Below are 24233 nucleotides of genomic sequence, written 5' to 3' on the forward strand. Positions count from 1 at the left end.
GGAGTAGGAGGAGAGAATAAAATTGCTTGAGTCCTGTTTTTAAGCTTGCTTTGCAAAGATTTTTAATATTTGGGCTTTAGCCCTTTTGTTTATAATATCTAAAGTCCTGAAAGATTTTGTTTAAATTTTTTTTTAAAGGAAGCAGAAGAAACAATATTAGAAATGTCAAATCTCATCGCCCTGGGTATAGCTGGAGGAACTCCTGCAGATCCTAGTGTGTATGTATTGTAAACAAATGCATATTTTCCCCAAAATGTTCATTAGGTCAGTTCAATGGGTATTGCCAAAATTCTAAACAACCTAAAACTCCCTTCCCCTCCCCTCTCAGCTAAGCTCTTGCTATGAAAGCTCAAATGTGCCAAGAAATAAGAAGACAAAGGTGTCTATAAACCACCTCCCTTGATCCTGGGGCTAGCCAAGGTCTCAGCTGGTCTTTAGTACAAGTTAGAACATCTTATAGATCCTTTTAATGTATTCTCATCTGTAGTGGCCCCATGGAATCTTTGGAGCAGACCTGGATTGGCAGGAGGGGCTACAAAAGTTGAGGTTTCCTTCAACTGTCCATTTAGGATTTAAGGGTCCTTTGCACTGCTGCTATAGTACAAAGGGACTTCTATGGGGCCAAGAATCAGTCTGTCACTTGTGATACCATAATTTCACTTGTTCTCCAATTACACTCCAGTTTCCATAGAGTTGTAGGGACAGATTCTTGTGACTTCAGTGGAGCTGTGACAATTTATGCCAGTTGAGGATTTGTCCCTTACATTAGAAATAATTCATCTCAGTGTTGTAAAGAACCATCATGAAAAACTTTCAGACCTCCTTAAAAGACACACAAGCCCAATTTCTTTTCCTGTGCAGGTCACCCTTAATCCCAGTCCAAAATAGACAAAAGGAACAAAGGCAAAGTTTGAGGGACCCAACCTGTAACCTATTTCATCTCTTTTGTTTTAAATATGTTTGCAGAGGCCATTGATTCTTTACCTGTGACTTTTCTAAAGAGATTATTTCACTGACCTTTTTTCTAGTTAGAACCATGCCAGCAACCCCACCACTAATGAGCAACCAACCAAAGTAGGATAACTTCTGTGCAAACAAGTGTGGTTATAACAAGTGTGGTTATATCTGCACCCATGCAGGCAATGAAGTGGGGGATGAGACACTGCATAAGAAAACAGATTTTCATTATGAGCAAGGGAAGTAAAATACTTAATTATGAAAATCACATGCTGGGCTGCTGTAGGTGTGATCTAACCCCCCACCCTACCCAAGGACATTGGCTTACACTGGGAGTGGACCCTGCACTACTAATAGCCCAATAACAAAGGCACAACTTACAGGAAAGAATAGGCTTTTCTGAGGCCCAATCTCTGATGCTCTTGCTGGAATGAGGTGGCTCTGCACCATCCCCTACTTTGGACTGTGGCATTAAAGACACAAATTGCCCATTGTGTGTGAAGTCGCTACGCTTTTAGGTGCTCAGGGCACCAAAACAAAACGTTTTTCACATACAAAAGTGGACAGTGTGGGAAGAATTCTTCCAAAATAGTTGTCCAGAATTTCCATGCAACAAACAAAGCTTCTTTTTCTTACCTGGTATTTTAAGTGAAACACTACACGAACTGGAATCTGGCAGTAACCCCTGTAGCACTGAGGCAGAACACTATGGCAGTTTGCTTCATCAGTAATGGGATTTTTTTCAAACTACCTTCTTTTCTGTGGTCCAGGCAACAAGCCAAAATCTTTACAATTACAATTTTTTTTGTGTCCTAAAAGCTAATTTGAGATCAGACAGGTGTAATTCAAATGCAGCACTAAACTACTCAAGAGTATTTGTTACCAAGCACCACATGTAGGTAGGAAAAACAGGTGGAAAGAAGTGTTTATTGTGTTTCAGTGATTTATAAAGCAACATGGCAAAAAATGTACATTATGGAAGCAGTGGTGACTTGGTCATCAAGTAGATAATTTAGTTATAAAGTTTTTCAAAAAACACAAATTAACAAGTAATGTTTTAAATAATGCTGACCACTTACAGAGCAATTTTCAAATATAAAGGGCTTAATTAACTCTAACTGTAAACAACTCTAACTGTAAACTGTAATCTTAAATTCTTGCAATATCCCTGAAACATAAGTATAATTATCCCTGTTTCATAGATGGAGAAACTGAGGTAGAGAAGTTAATTGGCTTGCCAAATGCTGCATAAGGCAATCCTTGTCAGAGCCAGGATTAAAACTCAAGGTTTCACAGGTCTTGTTTCTGTACTAAACCCGCTAAAACCATAGTTCTGATAAATGTTTTAAAACACTTTGTTCATGTCTATACTGGCCAACCAAACTATGTTTGAAAACAGTTTAGTTAGAAATAGGTTTATTTAAACCAAGTTTAAATTGTTTTTTACCATGAGTCAATTCCAAAGTAGAGAAAATCTTTCTCATTTTTGGAGAAAGGTGTGTTAAGCAAAGCTCTAATCAGTTCTACCATTGTAGAAACTCAGCTGTATAATTTTAGCTATAAAATATTTTGTAACTCTTTGTATTTCCCATACCGATCAGTTTAATAGACTTTAATACCTTGTTCTATTAGGATAATAGATAGTTTGTCCTATTTCACTGCATGTTATAATTATCTGGTTACAATTACTGTAATAGGGCCAATTTGTTTGAAAAGTGTTTTCAAAATCCAAGTGGCATGATAAAGAGGCTCATCACAGAATTTATCTCCAGTTTATTTGCATCGTAAGTTAATTCCCTGCCTGCCCAAGATTGGAAGTATAAAATAACTAGAGGAACCTGAACCTGGTGAGTATGTATTCAGCATGGCTCATCCATGCATCTGCTGCCACTACCCATGCTACTGGGGCTACACTGCTATTCATATTCATGCTAACTCAAGGATAGCTGGAGCTGAGGATGTGTATATACAAGCCGGGCAAATCACACCTTAGATCCAGCATAGTTTAACAAAAGTTGAAATTCTGTTTCAGGTGACTCTAAATGCTCCTATTTTCTATATAAATCTCACAGCATTAAAAATAGTTTTTTTTTAAATTTAAATAATTCTTTAAAAGTCTTTAAACTTAAATGGGCATCAAATAAAGTATTGGTTTTTTTCTTAATAATCATTGGAGAGATTATTCTTCACTTTCTGAGTTTGGTAAGGTAACTAATTTCACATTGTCGGGTAACTAATTTCCCAAATAATATAAAAATATACTCAGATTTATTAGTAACCAGTTATAGCAAGGTAATTTGATTCCATATTAGTATACAAAACTTCTCACTATTCATGTAACAATGATAATCCAGAAATTATTACATTACATATTTGCATTTAGTTCCAAAACCATTTGCAACTGAACATCACAAAAGATTATACCATCTCAAACATTTAACATATAAATAAAGGTTTTCACCTTTAAATGGAAACATAAGGTAGAAGTAAACAGGATATTTCCTAACTATACTGGTTTTCCTTAAATTTATATGGATGAAGACTCAGTGTGTTTATAAAATCAGTTTCAATAAGAATTAGGGCTGTCAATTAATTACAGTTAACTCACACAAGTAACTCAAAAAATTAATCACGATTAATTGCATTGTTAAACAGTAGAATACCAATTGAAATTTATTAAATCTGTTTGGATTTTTCTACATTTTCAAATATGATTTAAATTACAACACTGAATACAAAGTGTACAGTGCTCACTTTATTTTATATTATATTTTTATTACAAATATTTGCACTGTAAAAATGATTTTTGAAAAATATTTTCCAATTCACCTCATACAAGTACCGTAGTGCAATCTTTGTTGTGAAAGTGTAACTTACAAATGTAGATTTTTTTTTTGTTACATAACTGCACTCAAAAACAAAACAATGTAAAACTTCAGGGCCGACAAGTCCACTCAGTCCTACTTCTTATTCAGCTAATCACAAAGACAAACAAATTAGTTCACATCTATAGGAGATAATGCTGCCTGCTTCTTATTTACAATGTCACCTGAAAGTGAGAACAGGTTTACCTTGTGTGGCTGGTGTTGCAAGGTATTTATGTGCCAGATATGCAAAACACTTATAAGTTCCTTCATGCTTTGGCCCCCATTCCAGAGGACATGCTTGAAGGCTGATGATGCTCATTAAAAATATAATGCGTTAATTTAAATTGTGACTGAATACCCTGGGGGAGAACTGTATGTCTCCTGTTCTGTGTTTTACTGGCGTTCTGCCATATATTTAATATCATAGTAGTCTTGGATGATGACCCAGTATTTTAAGAACACTTTCACAGCAGATTTGACAAAATGCAAAGATGGTACAATTGTGAGATTTCTAAAAATAGCTACAGCTCTTGACCGAAGTTTTAAGAATCTGAAATGCCATCCAAAATCTGAGAAGGGTGAGGTGTAGAACATACTTTCAGGAGTCTTAAATGAGCGACACTCAGATGCAAAAACTACAGAACCCAAACCACCAAAAAAAAATCAACCTTCTGCTGATGGCATCTGACTAAGATAATGAAAATGAACATGTGTCGGTCTGCACTACTTTGGATATTATCGAGCAGAACACATCATCAGCATGAACGCATGTCCTCTGGAATGGTGGTTGAAGCATGAAGGGACATATGAATCTTTAGTGCATCTGGCACTTAAATATCTTGCAATGCTGGCTACAACAGTGCCATGTGAATGCCTCTTCTCACTTTCAGGTGACATTTGTGAAACAGAAGCAAGCAGCATTATCTCCTGCACATTGTAACCAAACTTGTTAGTCCAAGCGATTGGCTGAAGTAGGACTGAGTGGACTTGTATGCTCTTAAGTTTTACATTGTTTTATTTTTGAATGCAGTTATTTTTTTTTTTTTAGAATTCTACATTTGTAAGTTCAGCTTTTGTGGTAAAGAGATTGGACTACAGTATGATGTAAATTGAAAAATACTGCTTCTGGTTTTTACAATGCAAATATTTATAATAAAAAATAAAGTGAGCACTGTACACTTTGTATTCTGTGTTGTAACTGGGGAGATGGTTGGGAGATGTTCGGGAGATCTCCACGCCGGAATATAACCTGGAGAGGAAAGTAAACAAAGTGAGAGGGGATACCCTTGCGGTCCCAAGATTTGATCCAAGGAGGAATAGTGGAGTAGAAATCAGAGTAACGGGTGATGCTGGTGGTAAAAGGTCTCTGCACGACGGGGGAAAGAATGTCACTGACGCCAAACGCTGAAAATTAAAAGGTCTGTACACTAATGCGAGGAGCCTAGGTAACAAGATGGAGGAACTGGAGTTACTGGTGCAGGAAGTGAAACCGGATATTATAGGGATAACTGAAACCTGGTGGAATAGTACTCATGACTGGAGCACGGTTATTGAAGGCTATGTGCTGTTTAGAAAAGACAGGAAGAAAGGCAAAGGTGGTGGAGTAGCCTTGTACATCAATGATGAAATTAACTGTAGCGAAATAAGAAGCAATGGAATGGATAAGACAGTCTGTCTGGGCAAAAATCACACTGGGTAAAAAAGCTACTAGAGCTTCCCCTGAGATAGTGCTTGGCGTGTGCTACAGACCGCCGGGATCTGATTGGGACATGGATAGAGACCTCTTTAATGTCTTTAATGAAGTAAACACAAAGGGGAAATGTGTGATTATGGGGGACTTCAACTTCCCAGATATAGACTGGAGGACGAGTACTTGCAAGAATAATAGGAGTCAGATTTTTCTGGATGTGATAGCGGATGGATTTCTTCATCAAGTAGTTGAAGTACCTACGAGAGGAGATGCCATTTTAGATTTGGTGTTGGTGAGCAGTGAGGACCTCGTAGAAGAAATGGTGGTAGGGGACAACCTTGGTTCGAGTGATCATGAGCTGATTCAGTTCAAACTAGATGGAAGGATAAACAAATGTAGATCTGGGATTAGGGTTTTTGACTTCTCGAGGGCTAATTTTAAAGAGTTAAGGAAATTAGTTAGGGAAGTGGATTGGACGGAGGAATTAGTGGATTTAAATGCGGAGGAGGCCTGGAATTACTTTAAGTCGCAGCTGTGGAGACTGTCGGAAGCCTGCATCCCAAGAAAGGGGAAAAAAACCATGGGCAGGAGTTGTAGGCCAAACTGGATGAGCAAGCAACTCAGAGAGGGGATTAGACAAAAGCAGAAAGCTTACAGGGAGTGGAAGAAAGGCAGGATCAGTAAGGAAAGCTACCTTGGTGAGGTCAGAACATGTAGGGATAAAGTGAGGAAGGCTAAAAGCCGCATTGAACTGGACCTTGCAAAGGGAATCAAAACCAATAGTAAAAGGTTCTACAGCCACATAAATAAGAAGAAAACAAAGAAAGAAGAGGTGGGGCCGCTATACACTGAGGATGGAATGGAGGTTAAGGATAACTTAGGCATGGCCCAACATCTAAACAAGTACTTTGCTTCAGTTTTTAATAAGACTAGTGAGGAACCTTGCGATGATGGAGGGATGATAAACGGGAATGTGGATATGGAAGTGGATATTACCGCAACTGAGGTAGAGGCCGTACTTGAACAGCTCGATGGGATGAAGTCGGAGGGCCCGGACAATCTCCATCCGAGGATATTAAAGGAACTGGCGCGTGAAATTGCGAGCCCGTTAGCGAGAATTTTTAAGCAATCGATAAACTCGGGGGTTGTGCCGTATGACTGGAGGATTGCCAATGTAGTTCCTATTTTTAAGAAAGGGAATAAAAGTGATCCGGGTAATTATAGGCCTGTTAGCTTGACGTCTGTAGTATGCAAGGTCTTGGAAAAAATTTTAAGGGAGAAAGTAGTTAAGGACATAGAGGTCAATGGTAATTGGGATGAATTGCAACACGGATTTAGTAAAGGTAGATCGTGTCAAACCAATCTGATCTCCTTCTTTGAGAAGATGACGGATTACTTAGATAAAGGAAATGCGGTAGATATAATTTACCTAGATTTCAGTAAGGCGTTCGACACAGTTCCGCACGGGAACTGTTAGTCAAATTGGAAAAGATGGGAATGAATATGAAAGTTGTAAGGTGGATAAGGAACTGGTTAAAGGGGAGACTCCAGAGGGTCGTATTGAAAGGTGAATTGTCAGGCTGGAAGGAGGTCACTAGTGGAGTCCCTCAAGGATCAGTTTTGGGACCGATCTTATTTAACCTTTTTATTACTGACCTTGGCACAAAGAGCAGGAATGTGCTAATAAAGTTTGCGGATGACACAAAGCTGGGGGGTATTGCTAACACGGAGAAGGACAGGGATACTATTCAGGAAGCTCTGAACCACCTTGTAAACTGGAGTAATAGAAATAGGATGAAATATAATAGTGAAAAGTGCAAGGTTATGCATTTAGGAATTAATAATAAGAATTTTGGATATACGTTGGGGGCGCATCAGTTGGAAGCGACGGAGGAGGAGAAGGACCTTGGGGTACTGGTTGATAGCAGGATGACTATGAGTCGCCAATGTGATACGGCTGTTAAAAAAGCAAATGCGATTTTAGGATGCATCAGGCGGGGTATTTCCTGCAAGGATAAGGAGGTGTTAGTACCGTTATACAAGGCGTTGGAGAGACCCCATCTGGAATACTGTGTGCAGTTCTGGTGTCCCATGTTCAAGAAGGATGAATTCAAACTGGAACAGGTTCAGAGACGGGCTACAAGGATGATCCGAGGAATGGAAAAACTGCCTTATGAAAGGAGACTCAAAGAGCTTGGCTTGTTTAGCCTGGCCAAAAGAAGGCTGCGGGGGGATATGCTTGCTCTATATAAATATATCAGGGGGGTTAATGTTAGGGAGGGAGAGGAATTATTTAAGTTTAGTACTAATGTAGGCACGAGGACGAATGGGTATAAACTGGATATTAGGAAGTTTAGACTTGAAATTAGACGAAGGTTTCTAACCATTAGGGGAGTGAAGTTCTGGAACAGCCTTCCGAGGGAAGTAGTGGGGGCAAAAGACTTTCCTGGCTTTAAGACAAAGCTTGATAAGTATATGGAGGGGATGTTATGATAGGATTGTTAATTTGGGCAATTGATCTTGGATTACCACCAGATAGATCTGCTCAATGGTCTGCGGGGAGATGTTGGATGGGATGGGAACTGAGTTACTGCAGAGAATTCCTTCTTGGGTGCTGGCTGGTGACTCTTGCCCACATGCTCAGGGTTTAGCTGATCGCCATATTTGGGGTCGGGAAGGAATTTTCCTCCAGGGCGGATTGGCAGGGGCCCTGGAGGTTTTTCGCCTTCCCCTGCAGCGTGGGGCACGGGTCACTTGCTGGTGGTTTCTCTGCAGCTTGAGGTCTTCAAACCAATTTTGAGGATTTCAATAACTCGGTCCTGGGATAGGGGTTGTTATAAAATTGGATGGGTGGGGTTCTGTGGCCTGCCTTGTGCAGGAGGTCAGACTAGATGATCAGATTGGTCCCTTCTGACCTATGAGTCTATCAATATACACCTCTACCTCAGTATAACACGACCCGATAAAACATGAATTCGGATATAACATAGTAAAGCAGCGCTTGGGGGGCGGGGAGGTGGGCTGCACACTCTGGCGGATCAAAGCAAGTTCAATATAACACAGTAAGATTTTTTTGGCTCCTGAGGACAGCATTATATCAAGGTAGAGGTGTATTTGAAAATGTAGAAAACATCCAAAAATATTTAAATAAATCATATTCTATTGTTTAACAGCATGATTAATCAATATTATTTTTTTAATTGCTTAACAGCTGTAATAAGAATATTTCCAGAAGTGTGGAGGGGGGTGTGTTTAAAGCTACAGTTTCTCTCTTTGAAAAGAAAAAGGGTGATAAAAAGGCTCTTGGTTTAGCTTTTCTGATTTTGAATCACCAAGTGCTAGACATCAGTTCCCTAAGAAAATCCTATAAAACAAGAGTATCTTTGCATTCTTTAATGAGGGTAATGTATTCTCTTTGAGAAGACTCTCTCCTGTTGATTACCTTTAACTAAACAGTTCCCAAGATTACAAGCAACAGTAGCTTCACCCCAATTTGTAATTAAAGGCCTGGTCTACACTACACGTTTAAACCGAATTTAGCAGGGTTAAACCGATTTAACCCTGCACCCATCCACATTACAAGACCCTTTATATAGATATAAAGGGCTCTTTAAACTGGTTTCTGTACTCCTCCCCGATGAGAGGAGTAGCGCTGAAATCAGTATTGCCATGTTGGATTAGAGTTAGTGTGGCCGCAATTAGACAGTATTGGCCTCTGGACGGTATCCCACAGTGCACCATTGTGACCACTCTGGAAAGCAACCTGGCCATGTAGACAGGAAAAGCCCTGCGAACTTTTGAATTTCATTTCCTGTTTGCCCAGCATGGAGCGCTGATCAGCATGGGTGGCGATGCAGTCCCAAATCCAAAAAGAGCTCCAGCATGGACCGTATGGGAGATACTGGATCTGATCGCTGTATGGGGAGACAAATCTGTTCTATCAGAGCTCCGTTACAGAAGACAAAATGACAAAGCATTTGAAAAAATCTCCAGGCTATGAGAGACAGAGGCCACAGCACAGTGCTGTGTGACAAGCGTAACGGAAAACCAAAGAATCAAATGGATTCCCAAGGAGGGAGGGGGTAATGAGGACTCCAGCTATCCCGCAGTCTCCGAGAAGCATTTGCATTCTTGCCTGAGCTCCCAATGCCTGTAGGGTCAAACACATTGTTCGGGGTGGTTCAGGGTATATTTCATCAATTTACCACCACCCCCGTGAAAGAGAAGGGAAAAAAGTAGTTTCTTTACTCTTTTCAATGTCACCGTATGTCTACTGCATGCTGCTGGTAGACGCAGTGCTGCAGCACTTAACAGCAGCATCCTTTCCCCTCCCCGGTGGCAAACGGTACAGTGGAAAAGGACTGATAGCCGTCCTCGTCATCATCCCGTGAGTGCTCCTGGCCGGCCTCAGGTGAGGCTGGCCGGGGGTGCCTGGGTAAAAATAATAATGACTCCCAGTCATTCCCGGCAGATGGTACAGAACGGCTGGTAACTGTCTTCATCATAGCAACTGGGAGCTGAGCTCCATCAGCTCCCCCCTTTTCATGTCTAAAGAAAAGATTCTGTACTGCCTGGGCTATCACAGCAGCGGGAGGCTGCCTCTCCCTCATTTTATCTCACTAGAAACTCAGTGTTTCTTATCCTGCATTCTTTATTACTTCATCACACAAATGAGGGGACACTGCAGTGGTAGCCCAGGAGGGTTGCGGGAGGAGGGAAGCAACAGGTGAGGTTGTTGCAGGGGCACCCCCTAGAATGGCATGCAGCTTATCATTTCTGCGGGATCTGACATGGAGCGGCTGTGCTCTCTGGTTCTCTGCTACATTGGTTCTCTAATGCACTTGCCCCATATTCTAGGCAGGCCTGACTCTATTTTTAGATAAAACATGAAGGAGGGAATGACCCGCGGAGTCAATTCTCATTTTTGTCTTTGCGCCCCTGGCTGACCTTAGCGAAGGCCTGCCAGGAGCAACCATGACAGCAGCAGATGGTACAGAATGACTGATAACCGTCATCTCATCGCCAATTTACAACAGCATGGCAGACGGTGCAATAGGGATGGTAACCGTCCCTGCTACTTTGCAAAGGCAAATGAATGCTGCTGTGTAGCACTGCAGTACCGCCTCTGTCAGTAGCATCCAGTACACATACGGTGACAGTGACAAAAGGCAAAATGGGATCCATGACTGCCATGCTATGGTGTCTGCCAGGGCAATACAGGGAAAAAGGGCGCGAAATGATTGTCTGCCGTTGCTTTCATGGAGGAAGGAATGAGTGACATTTACCCAGGATCATCCGTGACACTGTTTTTGCACCATCATGCATTGGGATCTCAGCCCAGAATTCCAATGGGAGGGGGAGACTGCGGGAACTATGGGATAGCTACGGGAGAGCTACCCACAGTGCAACACTCCAGAAATCGACGCTAGCCTCAGTACATGGATGCACACTGCTGAATTATTGTGCTTTGTGTGGCTGCGTACACTCAGCTTTATACAATCTGTTTTACAAAACCGGTTTATGTAAAATCGGAATAAACCTGTAGTGTAGATGTACCCAAAGACTCCTATCAAAGACACAAGGCAAAAATCACAATAACGTTTAGATGTATCTTTCTAACATACTATAAAACTATATAGAATATTAAAGCAAAATAAAATTTTATAAAGCTGCATTCCAGAGTCTCTGCAGTCAAATATGGAGATAAGTACAATTTTATGGCCATGAGGGTATCGTTCTCCTTGACAATTTTTATATCCGTCAATGGTGGACAGAAGGAAAGTTGAATTTCTTTAGTTAGATTGAACATTTGACAAAATTGCCAACAAAAACCATAAGCATGTGAGCTATTGTTCTCCAAACAAAATGGACATGAAAGTAACTGTAAGTCTCTCCTTTAAGTTTGTAATGGCCTAAAATTATAATATTATAATTTATTAAACCATTTTTGCAGCACAGAGTTTAGCCCCCACACCTGTCAGGTGAAATACCTACTTTGTACAGTATTACATGCTGGGGCCCTTCCAAATAACCATTCAGTTAAGGTGTCTCTGTGCTCAAATACTAATATGACAGAAGTATTTGAATTGTTTAATACATTTTTGCCTTTGTGTTTTCCCCATCTTGGATTTTTTAGTGGAGAAATGATGATGTATTTTTGATGTGATTACTTGTCTTTGTTCAGATTACAAGATGCAGAACTTAATTTTAACCTGCTTTGAAAATTTGCCTCTTAAACAGTTATTTAAAAGTTTATGTATGGGAGGATCTCATAAACATAAATTCTGCCCCCTTGGCACTTCGGGGCTTTGCAAGTGCTGATTCAGGTTCCAAGGCTGCCTGGCCTGCCCTGGAGGTGCAGAGAGGCGAGACAATTAGGATGGACAGTTTGGTTGAGGGGCACAAGTGAGTATGTCACAACTGTGGTGGAGTTCACACCTTTGGGGTTCCATCTGAATATTATGTCCATGTAGGACATTAAATATTTAACCTTTTAAAATGATTCTATTTATTTTTAATGGTAAAGAAAACAGATACATATTAACTGAAATTCTGTGAATTAACTGTCTTTTACATACCCTGCCCACCTCATTTCTTTTGGAGACTCTCATTCTGGATGGGTGGTAGCCAATTAAGAGCATGGCCTGTGTGTCTCCTTTAAATGCACCCTGACCCTGCAACAAGTTGTATAAAACCAAGGTAATTATTCTGGGTCCAGGTGGTTGAGTATGTGAATCTATAAAGAAAGTAACTTCAAGGAATTGGTACTGGTAACTAATGTAGTTTTTCATTGGAATCCCTGGGAAGCTATGATAAGCAAGACAGTGGAACTACTGCATTTCTTTCCAACAAGTTTCAAGTAGCAGTGACTGATAATAAAAGATGATTGATAAATGTTTAATTTCACTTGGGTATATACACTTAAAAACTAACACAAAAAGGGCCTATCAAGCACTGACTGTTCAGTTCTTAAAACCTGTTAGAACCATAAGTGGTGACATTTAAAAACTCTGATTCAGAAGAATATAAAAGCTCTGTGGGCAGTCACACAGTGGGATGTTGCTCTGTGCCCTCTGTTTCAGCAGTAGGCGCCTGCTTAAGAAATAGTGTCACTGGGCGTCTGCCCTTCTAAGTGTGCTGGTTTTGTTATCTTATTACATGATTTTTTAAGGGAACAAAAGGGAAAAGAATGGCTGACTGCCTCTGGGGTGCATCTTCAATGACCTTTTCTAACTTCACAATATTGCGAGGACAGGCAGACAAAAGCTTCCACTCCTCCTATTGTGGCTAGGACCTGTAGAGGAGATTACTGGGCCTACCACATGTTAAGACTGAGTGTGACTTGGAACTCCTGGGAGAACAGGGGGATGGGTAAGTTAAAACACCAGGGATTTTTGTTCTGGGAAAAAAAAATTGTCACTACCTTCTCTCTCTCTCTCTCTTTCTCTCTCTCTTTGTTTGTGTGTGTGTGTGTGTGTGTGTGTGTGTTCAAAATACATATTTTGTAAGGAGATTCTTGTAAACTGGGCTGTGTCTTCAATTAGTTTTTTCTAGTTAATTTTAAATTATTAATATAATTCATAGTGACTTTGGGGGGCAGTGTAGGCTTGAAATTTAAGGTTTTTTGGTGAGGTTTTTGCTTTGTTTTTTGTTTTAAATTTTACTAACTCGTATGTTGCTAGGAAATTAAAACAAAACAAAAAAACCTGTTTGCAACTCAACATCATAGCTTTGAGCTAGTAAATAAGAACCAAGAAAGTTAAACTTCCTAGCTTATTGTCATTGTCCAAGCTGAGTGAAATGTAAAAAAGTAAACATTTAGCAGAGTGGAAAAATAAATTATTTTAAACATTCTTTTAGTTTAAATAAACTCAGATTATTCATAATGTAATTTTTAAAATATACTGTAATATTATGAGCCTCCTCTGAATCCATTCACATAAAGGAAAAAATGGTGTTTCTCAGACAATAGTCATTCCTTTTGCCAGATGGCAAAATTAGGTTTGTGAAGCTCTCAGTCTTTAGAGTTCAGTGTAAATATCTTTGCTTTTGTGGGTTTAAGACAGGATAGTAACACTGGGCCAAATCACACATTCCTTACTTAAACCTTAGTGATATTTTGGCCTGAGTTAAGACTGCCTGATTCTGATCGCTGTTCAAAATGATAGACTTCCCTCTTTCTCTTTTTTAGTGTAAGAATTACAGTCTAATGTGTATGTGCATTTATTGGTTTTAAAAATATATTTTTAACATAGTTTTTGGAAAATGATTCAAACAATTTTTTTAAAAAGTCCTTTAATATTAATTTAATATTATTTCCAGGTGTGAAGAACTTCTATAGCTCCTTCACACACATGCTCTTCCCAATGACTGTCATCTTCAAGCTCAGTCTCTGAGCCTCTAATTATTTGCAGGTTTTTTTCCCTCGAGCTTTTGAATTTTCTTAGTGTTCCAACTGAAGTTATAGTTACTAGAGGTAGAAAAGATGGTACTCTCACTTTACATGGAATTTGAAGTATTATATAACAAATTGAGTCAAATTTGCTGAAGATGATGTAATTAATCTTAGGGTTTTTAATAAAAGTGATAGATCAGACAATAGGTTAGCCCTACTGATAGAGAGTTAAAAAGAAAAGCAGTGAAATTGTTAGAGTGCAGGAGAGATTTATTTATGAGGAAAGATTAAGCTAAAAATGTATAGACTAGATAAATGGAGATTATGAAAATTGTCTACAAATATTTGAAGGATGTAACTGTCAAGGAGAGAGAGGAATTATTTATTCAAGTGTAGAAGGACGAATTTAAAAAAACAGACTGAATATTGGGAAATTCTTCTTGTCCGTGAAATGTATTAGCTGGGAAATGAGTGGAACCTAAATCACCTCTTTGGACTTTTAAAGTTCGATTGGAGAAACATTTCAATATATAGTTTAGGGAACAATCCTTCTTTGTCATAGAGATTAACTGGATGATCTAATATGCCTTTTAAAGCTCCAAGTGGTACAATTCAGTAAAATACACCCTGGCTATCACAAGCAATTCTTTATAATTGAAGGTATCTTTGTGCCCATTCATTATTGGTCCTCAGACAGAGACTTGCAGGAACTGTAATTCACTAAAAATGCCTCATCGCCTCCCCGCGGCCCCCCCCCCCCCCATTATAGAATGAATGATTAGCCTCCTGGTTACCTTAAAATGTAGATAATGTGTTTATTAGTTCCACCACAGATATGTGTATTAGAGCCTGAACTACAGCTCTTTCAACTAATTTTGCTTAGGGGTAATGCACTGTGATACCCTGTTCCTTTCTTTATGCAGAATCAACAAGAGCCTTCTACTACTGCTTGTTGAATCTTTGCAGTCCTCAACAAACATGCTATTCATTCTCTACAGTTATCATCAGAGAGCTCTACAGTGGAGGGCTTTCATTCATTTTCATATATCCATTCCTTGTATACAATGGCTAGACAATGGTGCTCTAACAGCAGTAAACAGCGACAAATTCATAGTCTAGAAGCCACTAGCAAGCAGTATTTTTAATGAGTATTAAATTTAAAATACAATACCTTATGCTGTTTTTATTAGTTTTTAACCAGTTGGTCATTGAAGTTGCCAGGGTCAACATGTTGGACTCCTGGTCTCTGTCCACTGTGTTAAAGAACATCCCAGATTTTTAAAAATAGATATATAGTAAAATTAATATAGGGATTCTTCATTTAGTTTAAAAGAAACCACCTTTCCTCTTATTAGGATCCTCAGTTAAGAGTTTCCACTTTCACACTGGCTTGTTTAGACATAAGTCTCTGCATGAAGAAGATTCAGACACTAATCTGATAACTGGATTAAAACCTCAAAAACCATAGTAATATAGACCATTTAATAGTTATATCCAGTCATGAGATTAATCCAACCAAATCTGTGATGCCAATTAAGTCATAATTTAGCTTATGCATTAATATTTCCAGTTCTTCCTGTTTCCTCCCCATTCCTTACATTCATGTTTCAACATCTAAAATGTTGAGCATATTACCTCACGTTGGTCCTATGACCCTATTGTAATCTTCCATGACACCCCAACATCTATTCCTCTGTTAGGGTTACCTTTCTTATGCTTACCCATGGGTTTTTGTCATTTCCAAAGCACCTGTGTGCCTCACAATCTTCAATGTGTTTATCCTCACAAAAGCCCTGTGAGGTAGGAAAGGGCTGTTCTCCCCATTTTACAGATGGTAAACTGGGGGACAAAGCCTAAGTGATTTGCCATGGTTCACATAGGACATCTGTATTGGAGCAGGAACTGAGCCCAGCTCTCCCAGGCCCTGGGCTAATCCTCTAACCACTAGATTAATGGGCTCAGGCTTCAGGGACAGAGTTTGGTCCTGAGTGTCATCTTCATTTTATCAGAGCTTTACTTTTAAGATAGAACCTCAATCTTTTTGTGACTATTTTAAGCCACAAAAAAAGTGAGCTGACGCACGTTTGGAACTGTTCTTCTTAAACTGGCAAAGGAAATAGTTTCCTTGAAGATGGCATGTACAGGATTTAACATAAAATCTGACAAAAAATTTTGTGTCTAAAAACACGTGATGCTAATAGAGACACCATAAAATCCAATCATGTTTTTTATAGTAAAATGCCCCTTGAAAATCTAAAGAATCTTTTTGCTCACTTTCTGTTGAAGAGACTAGATGAGCAGACCACAGCTGTTAAGGTTTCTGATGGCTACCACAGCAACATATACAGGCAAATAGTTCTAATATATAAGTTCAAGCATAAATTCAACCCTTTAGATGTTTTGTTCCACATACTTTCACTGAAGAAATAGGTAATGTGATTGTTCCAGAAGCGATGTTCCTTCTTATGAAGTAGAAATTACATCGTAAATGAAGCTCAAATATCTTCTATTACTATGTTTTTGGCATTAAAGAGTTAGAGCTTGGGTCAAATTTTCAAAAGTGCGTAAGTCTCTTTTTCTGAGGTGGCTCAGGAGCCTAAATCTTACTGAAAGTCAATGGAGTTTAGACTTCTAAGCAGACATGCCAAACCTGTGAAAAAAACACAGAAATTTGGGCTTTTTTGGCTTAATTGGCTTGTGAGTTGCGTGTTGGCTAGTTTTTGGCTTGTAGCTTGTGGCTTCCTTTTTTGATCGGCTCCCAGCAAGCAGGGGCAAGGGGATGAGAGAGTCAGGGGTGCACAGTGGGTTCACCACAGTCCCAAACTGCATGCTGGGGGGGTCTAGTCGCATAGAATGTTGGGGTTCTTAGAGATTGGCTTGTTTTGGCCTTGTTTTGAAATGGGATTAGGTTGATTTTTTTTATCTTATTGTGAAAGGGTGCTCATTTGAAAGGTGGCAACGGTGCTCTAAGTCATTTTTGAAAATGAGACTTAAGCATTTTTGAAGATGCTACCCTTATGTCCTTTTTCCGGCAGTTACCCACTGGAGTAATCCATTATGAGAATGCAACTGGACCTTCTTATAAGTTTGTTATAATGGACATAATTTTATACTTCTGTATTTTGGCTTTTACTTAAATTTATTAGAGAGACAAGGTGGGCGAGGTAATATCTTTATTGAACCAAATTTTATTGGTGAGAGAGACAAGCTTATGAACCACACGGAGCTCTTCAGGTTTGGGAAAGGTACTCAGAGCATCAGAGCTAAATGAAAGATGGAACAGATAGTTTAGCATAAGTAGTTAGCTCATATTCTAAGGCAGGGGTCTCAAACTCAAATGACCACGAGGACCACATGAGGACTAGTACATTGGCCTGAGGGCCGCATTACTGACACCTCCCACATCGCCGCCCTTGGCCCCGCCTCCACTCCACCCCTTCCATGAGGCCCGCCCTGTCCCGCCTCTTACCACCTCTTTCCTGCCCCCATTCCAACCCCTTTCCCAAAATCCTCACCCAAACTCCCCCAACTCCCCGCCTGCCCCCAGGGGGAGCAGGAGGAGTGTGGAGTGTGGCAGGAGCTCAGGGCAAGAAGTTGGTGTGTGGGGTGCAGGAAGGGTAAGGGGTGTGTCAGGGGATTAGGGCAGGGGATCAGGGTGCAGGAGGTGTGCAGCAAGGGGGTTCAGGGCAGGGAGTCAGCTGCAGGGTGCGGCAGGCAGCTCAGGGAAGGGGGCTGGGGTGCAGGAGGGGTGAAGTGTGCAGCAGGGGGCTCAGGGCAGGGGGTCAGGGTGCAGCAGGGGACTCAGGGCAGTGGGTTGCAGTGCAGGAGGGATGTGGCAGGGGGTCGGGGTGCATGTTGTGGCAAGGGGCTCAGGGCAGGGGGCTCAACTGCAGGGGGGGTCAGGGGGCAGGCTGTAGCCCAGCACGCACCGGGGGCAGGGAAGGCTCCCTGCCTGCCTGCCCTGCCCCCACATCGCTCCACTCTGGGAAGTGGCTGGAACATGGAGGAGCAAAGGCACAAGGGTGTGTTGCTGTTGCTTCAGGCACCGCCCCCAGCATCTCCCATTGGCCGGGAATGGGGAACTGCGGACAATGGGAGCTGCTGGGGGCGCTGCCTGAAGCAACATCAACACACACCCCTGCGCCACTCTTCTCCCACGTTCTTTCCACTTCCCAGAGCAGCAGGGGGCAGGGCAGGCAGGCAGGGAGCCTGCCCTGCCCCTGGTGTGCGCCGGGCCAGAACCGTTCTAGATAAATGCTGGGGGAGGGCCGGAGGGGGGCGAGGAGCCGAGTGTTCGAGACCCCTGTTCTAAGGGACTATTCAAGGTAGAGTGGCCCATTAACAATTCTGCAGTTGTAAGACAAAAAGTGGGCTAGGGTTACAGAGTGTTGTAATAAGCCATAAATCCAGTGTGTCTATTGTCCATGATTTTTAGTGCCTAACAGAGAGTTCTGAATTTAAGCTCCTAGGTTTGTCTTTTGAAAGTGTTATGCAGGTTTCCATTGAAGATGATGACTGATAGGTCAGATATAGAGTGATTGCTTTGTGAAAAGTGTTCACCCACAGGTGAAAGGGCATTTTTGTCTTTTATCATTTTCCTATGTAAATTCATTTGAGTGTAGTGATTATCTGGTTTCACCCACATAGTTGTTGGGCCATTTAGTGCACTAGATGAGGTACACCACATGTTGTGATAGGCATATGTAGGATACATGGATCTTGAGAGGTGTTTTTTGGGAGGGATTTTGAAATGCTCATCCCCCACGAGCCCACCCCAGGGACCTTCTCTGTACTTTCCAAGATACACAAACAAGGGAAGCCAGGCAGACCTATTATATCTGGCCATGGCACTCTTACTGAAGGAATACTGGGACTCATAGAAACCATCCTCAAACCTCTTATCACACACAGGACCAGGTTCCTCCTGGACACAACCGACTTCCTCCACAAACTCCACAATATTACAACATCCCTTAGAACACCATTCTTGCCACCCTGGATATCACTTCCTTGTATACCAACCTCCCTCACAATGATAGCATAGCTGCCTGCTTCAAATATTTACAAGACACTAGGCCACTCTCCATATCCACCCCAGACACACTGCCAAATTCATTCATTTCATCCTCCCCCTTAACAATGTTACATTCAACAACAAACGCTTGGTCCAAACCATGGGAACTGCCAGGAGTACTGGGATGTCTCCCCAATATGCCAACCTCTTCTTAGGCTACCTTGAAGAATTATTTCTGGACAAAAGCACGATGACATCAATGATATACCTGAGATACATTGGTGATATTTCATCCTCTGGATAGATGGTTTAAACTCCCTCATAGATTTCCACCACAACTTCAACAGCCAAACCATCTGTCCATTAAACTCTCTCTGGAACACTCCCACACTAATATCAATTTTATGGACACCAAAATCCATTTTAATAATGGAACCCTAAGACAGCCATATACAAGAAACTCATGGATCACCACACCTGCCTTCATAGATCTGGTAACCCCCAAACACACCAAGAAATCTGTTCTCTACAGCCAGGCACTCAGAAACCACAGAACATGCTCTGAGAAGGTCCAGGATATGCACCTCAACAGACTTGAAACTGCTTTACCAAACAAGGACATGCCATTAGAGAAGTAGATGGCCATGGAACAGACCACCCAAATACCCCAAGAGAACCTGCTGCAGTACAGAAATAAACCCCCTGCCAACTGCACACCCCTAGATTTCACCTATCATCCCACACTAGAACCCAGACAGTGTATCAAACAATTACAACCTGTAATGGATAGGGACCCAATCCTGAAAGAACTCTTTCCTGATACCCCCTCCACTTCCTGACCCCAACCAACCTCTCCAAGCTCATCATCAGAAGCAAGCTCACCATAGGCCAAGACACATCAACTCAAAGCAGCACTACACCCTGCCAGAACAACAGATGTAACACTGCAGACATCTCCACTACTGCAATGGTCAACACCAACCAGAAGACACCTTTCAAAATCCATGAGTCCTACACATGCCTATCACAATGTGTGGTGTACTTCATCCAGTGCACCAAATGCCCCAATAACAGAAGTTGGTGCAATAGAAGATATTACTTCACCCACCTTGTCTCTCTAATATCCTGGGACTGACACAGCTACAACTACACTAAATTAACATTCATCATACATAAATTTAACCTTCCTCATAACACCTCTTTATAGCACTTAACATGATTGTAATCTTAAATTGATATTTTGAAGAGACAATAATAGAACAAGCTCTTAGATTAACTATATCCCTTCCATGACTTCACATAAATGCTGTAGGGCAGAGACTGTATTTTCCCCTCTGTGTACAGTACAGGGGGTCCTGGTATACATCTCCCCCTTATAAGTTATTTAGGATATCTGTCACTCATCAACAGGGGAATGGGTTCTGATTTACATTGGTCCTGATCTGCATATTCGTCGTTTGTACGGATCGGGACCAATGTGAACTGGAATATGTTCCCCTATTGTACAGTACCATACTTGCATCCACTGGCAGCCCACAGGGCCACCGATCAACTTATCCCCCTCCCTTCCAGTGCCTCTTGCCTGCCGCAATCAGCTGTTAAGTGGTCTTCAGGAGGTGCGGGGAGGGGACACTCGGAGGAGAGGGCGGAACTGGGAGGGAAGGGAAGAGGCCTTTTAGAGTGGGGCTGTGTCTAAGAGGCAACATAAGAGAGTAACATTAGAAGTGAAATTAGATGTTATAAAGCATATTGGAAGAGGTGAGCATGCAGCCAACATTGCTCATATTCTTGGTTTCCTTAGGTGGTAAGAGTGGTAATCGAATTCGTGAAAGTGCTAGAAGTGCTATGACATTGTCATTAGTGAAGATAACATAACAGAGAAGCAGTATAATGGAGAAGATGGAATGTTTGCTGGCTGACTGGATTGATGACCTCCATGAAAAAAAACACCTGTGGGTTTAAGCTTGATTCAGGAGAAGGCCAAAAGCCTATATAATGATTTAAAGGCAAGATAGGGAGACCTCAACAGCAGAAAAGGAGACCTTCAATGCTAGTCATGGATGGTTCCACAGATTTCAGAAGCGTGCCAGTCTACATAATATAAAAATCACAGGAGAAGTGGCTCGTGTGAATGAAGAAGCAGCTGAAACGTTTCCTATGCAGCTAAACACAATTGTTTTGGAAGGTGGCTACTCTCCCGAATAAGTTTAACATCGATGAGATGGGCCTTTACTGGAAGAAGATGCCAGTGAAGACTTATATTTCTCATGATGAGAAGACTGCTCTTCAAAGCCTCAAAAGACCACTTAACCCTTCTGCTTGGGGGAAATGCAGAAGGCGATTGCAAGTTGAAGCCCTTTTTTGTTTACCACAGTGAAAACCCAAGAGCAATGAGATGCAATATCAAGTCTTGTCTCCTTGTAATTCGAAAGTTGAACAGAAAGGCCTGGATAACATGCAGTGTTTTCCATAAGTGGTTTGTAGACCATGCTGTTCCTGAATTTAAGGCTTACTGTCAGAAGGAAAATTTGGCCTTTAAGATTCTCCTTCTGTTGGATAACGCAAGTGCCCATGAACTAGACTACAGAGCCCTCTGCCTGAATATAAAGGTCCTATTTTTGCCTCCCAAAACCACATCATTGCTGCAGCCTGTGGACCAGGGTGTAATGGCCACATTCAAGGCTTGTTACTTATGGAGGACATTCTTCATGCTGATTAAGGAAACAGCAGGTGAAGGAAAGCCCAATGTAGAGGAGTTTTGGAAGTCCAACAACATCTTGAAAGGCATGGAAAACATTGACGCATCGTGGGAAGAGGTCATTTCACAATGTATGAACTGCAAGTCTCTAGGGCTATCAATGATACAGTGGCTTGCCACAGGGAGATCTATCATTCAAAGATTCATGCAGGAGAGCAGATGTCAATAAAATCCTTTTTTAAGACTTCTGCAACCAAAAGCCAGCTACGGAAAAGCCAACCCAAGAAAACCCAGCTGCCACCCCTACCTAAGTTTAGCATAACTGACACTGTTTTATATTACATTACTGTTCTGTATTTACTGTATTAAAATTTTTTGTGTTTGAACAGTGTTAGTAGGGTTCTATATCATTTTATTCAATGTTTTATCTGTAAAATGTGTACTGTATAACCTGTCTTTGTAAAAAGGTACACTGTTTAGGTGAAAAGAGCATTGTCATAGGCGAGTGTGGTGAAATTGCGAATGCATCTCCCTCCCCCCTTCCATTATTTCTTATGGGGAAAAATTCCTCAGTATCAGTTGTTTCGGTATCCATTGCCCTTTTCAAAAATGCAACCCCAGTGTATACAGGAGACCCCCTGTACAGCACCCAGCACTCTGATGGTATTTATTAAATATTCAGTATCATGAAATCTTTGTCATAGTGACCAGAAAGGCCCCAATCAAATTTAAGCTCAAGCATCCTGCTGCAACAAACTTACACAAAAGACATTTGGATCAAATTTTGGACTTCTCCCATCCTGCAGTGAACCTTGGACCTGAGCTTTGATTCCTAAGAATGCAGACAGTGCACTTCCAGTGGAACAGGACCTCTTCTTTTCATGTAGCCTTTGGCAATATGTACAGGTATAATTATAGACACATAAGCTACTCTGTCTGTTCTAGCTGCCAAGAGAGTTGGTGGTGAAGTTTGAAACCTGGGACACATCCAGCTGCTTGTGGCAGGATCTTTTATTGATGAAAAAGATTCATTGCTTACAGAGAACGCAGAAAGTTTGCATTTCCTGTGACTCATTAAAATATTTTTTTTAAACTCATTTAAATTGATCTTTTTATTTCAATATATCTTGTGTCCTGAGCACTACTCCCAGACAGTATTATATGTTGCTAAATCTCTCAGAAGTGAAAAAGGTATGACAATCCTAGAAGATTAGGGTTGGAAGACACCTCAGGTATGTCCAGACTACCTGCCATATCGGTGGGTAGCGATCGGTTTATCAGGGATCGATATATCGCATCTCATCTAGATGTGATATAGCGATCCCCGAACACACTCCCCGTCGACTCTGGAACTCCACCAAAGCAAGCGGCAGTAGTGGAGTCAACGGAGCCACAGCCATCGATCCTGTGCCGTGAGGATGGGAGGTAAGTCAGAATAAGATACGTCAACTTCAGCTACAGTATTCCCGTAGCTGAAGTTGCGTATCTTACATTGTCACCCCTCCCTAGTATAGACCAGGCCCTCAGGAGGTCATCTAGTCCAAACTCCTGCTCAAAGCAGGACCAACACCAGCTAAATCATCCCAGCCAGGGCTTTCTCAAGCCAGGCTTTAAAAACCTCTAAGGCTGCAGACTCCACCTCCCTAAGTAACGCATTCCAGTGCTTCACCACCACCCTAGTGAAATAGTGTTTCCTAATAATCAACCTAGACCTCCCCCACTGCAACTTGAGACCATTGCTCCTTGTTCTGTCATCTGCCAGCACTGAGAGAGCCTAACTCCATCCTCTTTGGAACCCCCTTCAGGTAGTTGAAGGCTGCTATCAACTCCACCCCCCCCCCACACACACACTCTTCTTTTCTGCAGACTAAACAAGCCCAATTCCCTCAGCCTCTCCCCAGAAGTCATGTGCCCTAGCCCCCTGATCATTTTTGTTGCCCTCCGCTGGACTCTATCCAATTTGTCCACATCCTTTCTGTAGTGGGGGCCCCAAAACTCTACACAATACTCCAGAGCTGGCCTCACCAGTGCCGAATAAAGGGGAATAATCACTTCCCTCGATCTGCTGGCAATGCTCCTATTAACGCAATGGTCGGAAAACCCCAAGAGAGCTATATGGCACATCCTGTACAAACACAAGACTGAGTGCATATAACGCTCAAAAGTTCAGTATAGGATAAAATGAAAAATTACAGCATGATTTAAAGCTGCAACAGGTATAGAGGTCAATAGTGGACTAGAGAGAAAATTATATGAATATTTACTGTAAAAATATATTAATAGAGGTGGTATCATGAAATGTAAAAACCTTGCATTTTGATTTGTAAAAAGAATTGTTCCGATTCATTAGGGTCTTGAGGATCTGGGACTTGATATATGTGGCATTGTAAGGTGAAATACGGGAAATGTAGTTTCATAAAATTTAGTAACGTTACCTGGCATTATCTAACTAGTTGGAACCTTCACATGTTAATGAGAGCATATAGTAGTTATATAAGCCTCTTTCATTGGACTTTATTTATTATAGTTAGTTCTTCCTTGAAACATTTTAGGTCAGCAGTAAAAGCACTTTTCATTGAAGTAATGGTACATGATCAGTTTATTGGATGATT

At 41.2% G+C, this 24233-nt stretch overlaps 1 long non-coding RNA gene across 2 annotated transcripts in view; it reads left to right on the forward strand.

Annotated features, from left to right (window-relative positions):
* LOC115650406 overlaps positions 1-24233 on the forward strand; it is a 67078-nt gene that overhangs the window by 21609 nt on the left and 21236 nt on the right. The window contains exons 6-7 of one of the 2 annotated variants that reach the window (XR_004000082.1): positions 139-218; positions 20725-22596. This is a non-coding gene — a long non-coding RNA (uncharacterized LOC115650406). Of the gene's footprint in view, positions 1-138; positions 219-20724; positions 22597-24233 lie in introns of those variants that run through there. The other variant, XR_004000083.1, reaches the window with a different exon arrangement.

Source organism: Gopherus evgoodei, chromosome 4 (assembly GCF_007399415.2).
Source record: "Gopherus evgoodei ecotype Sinaloan lineage chromosome 4, rGopEvg1_v1.p, whole genome shotgun sequence".
NCBI lineage: Eukaryota > Metazoa > Chordata > Testudines > Testudinidae > Gopherus > Gopherus evgoodei.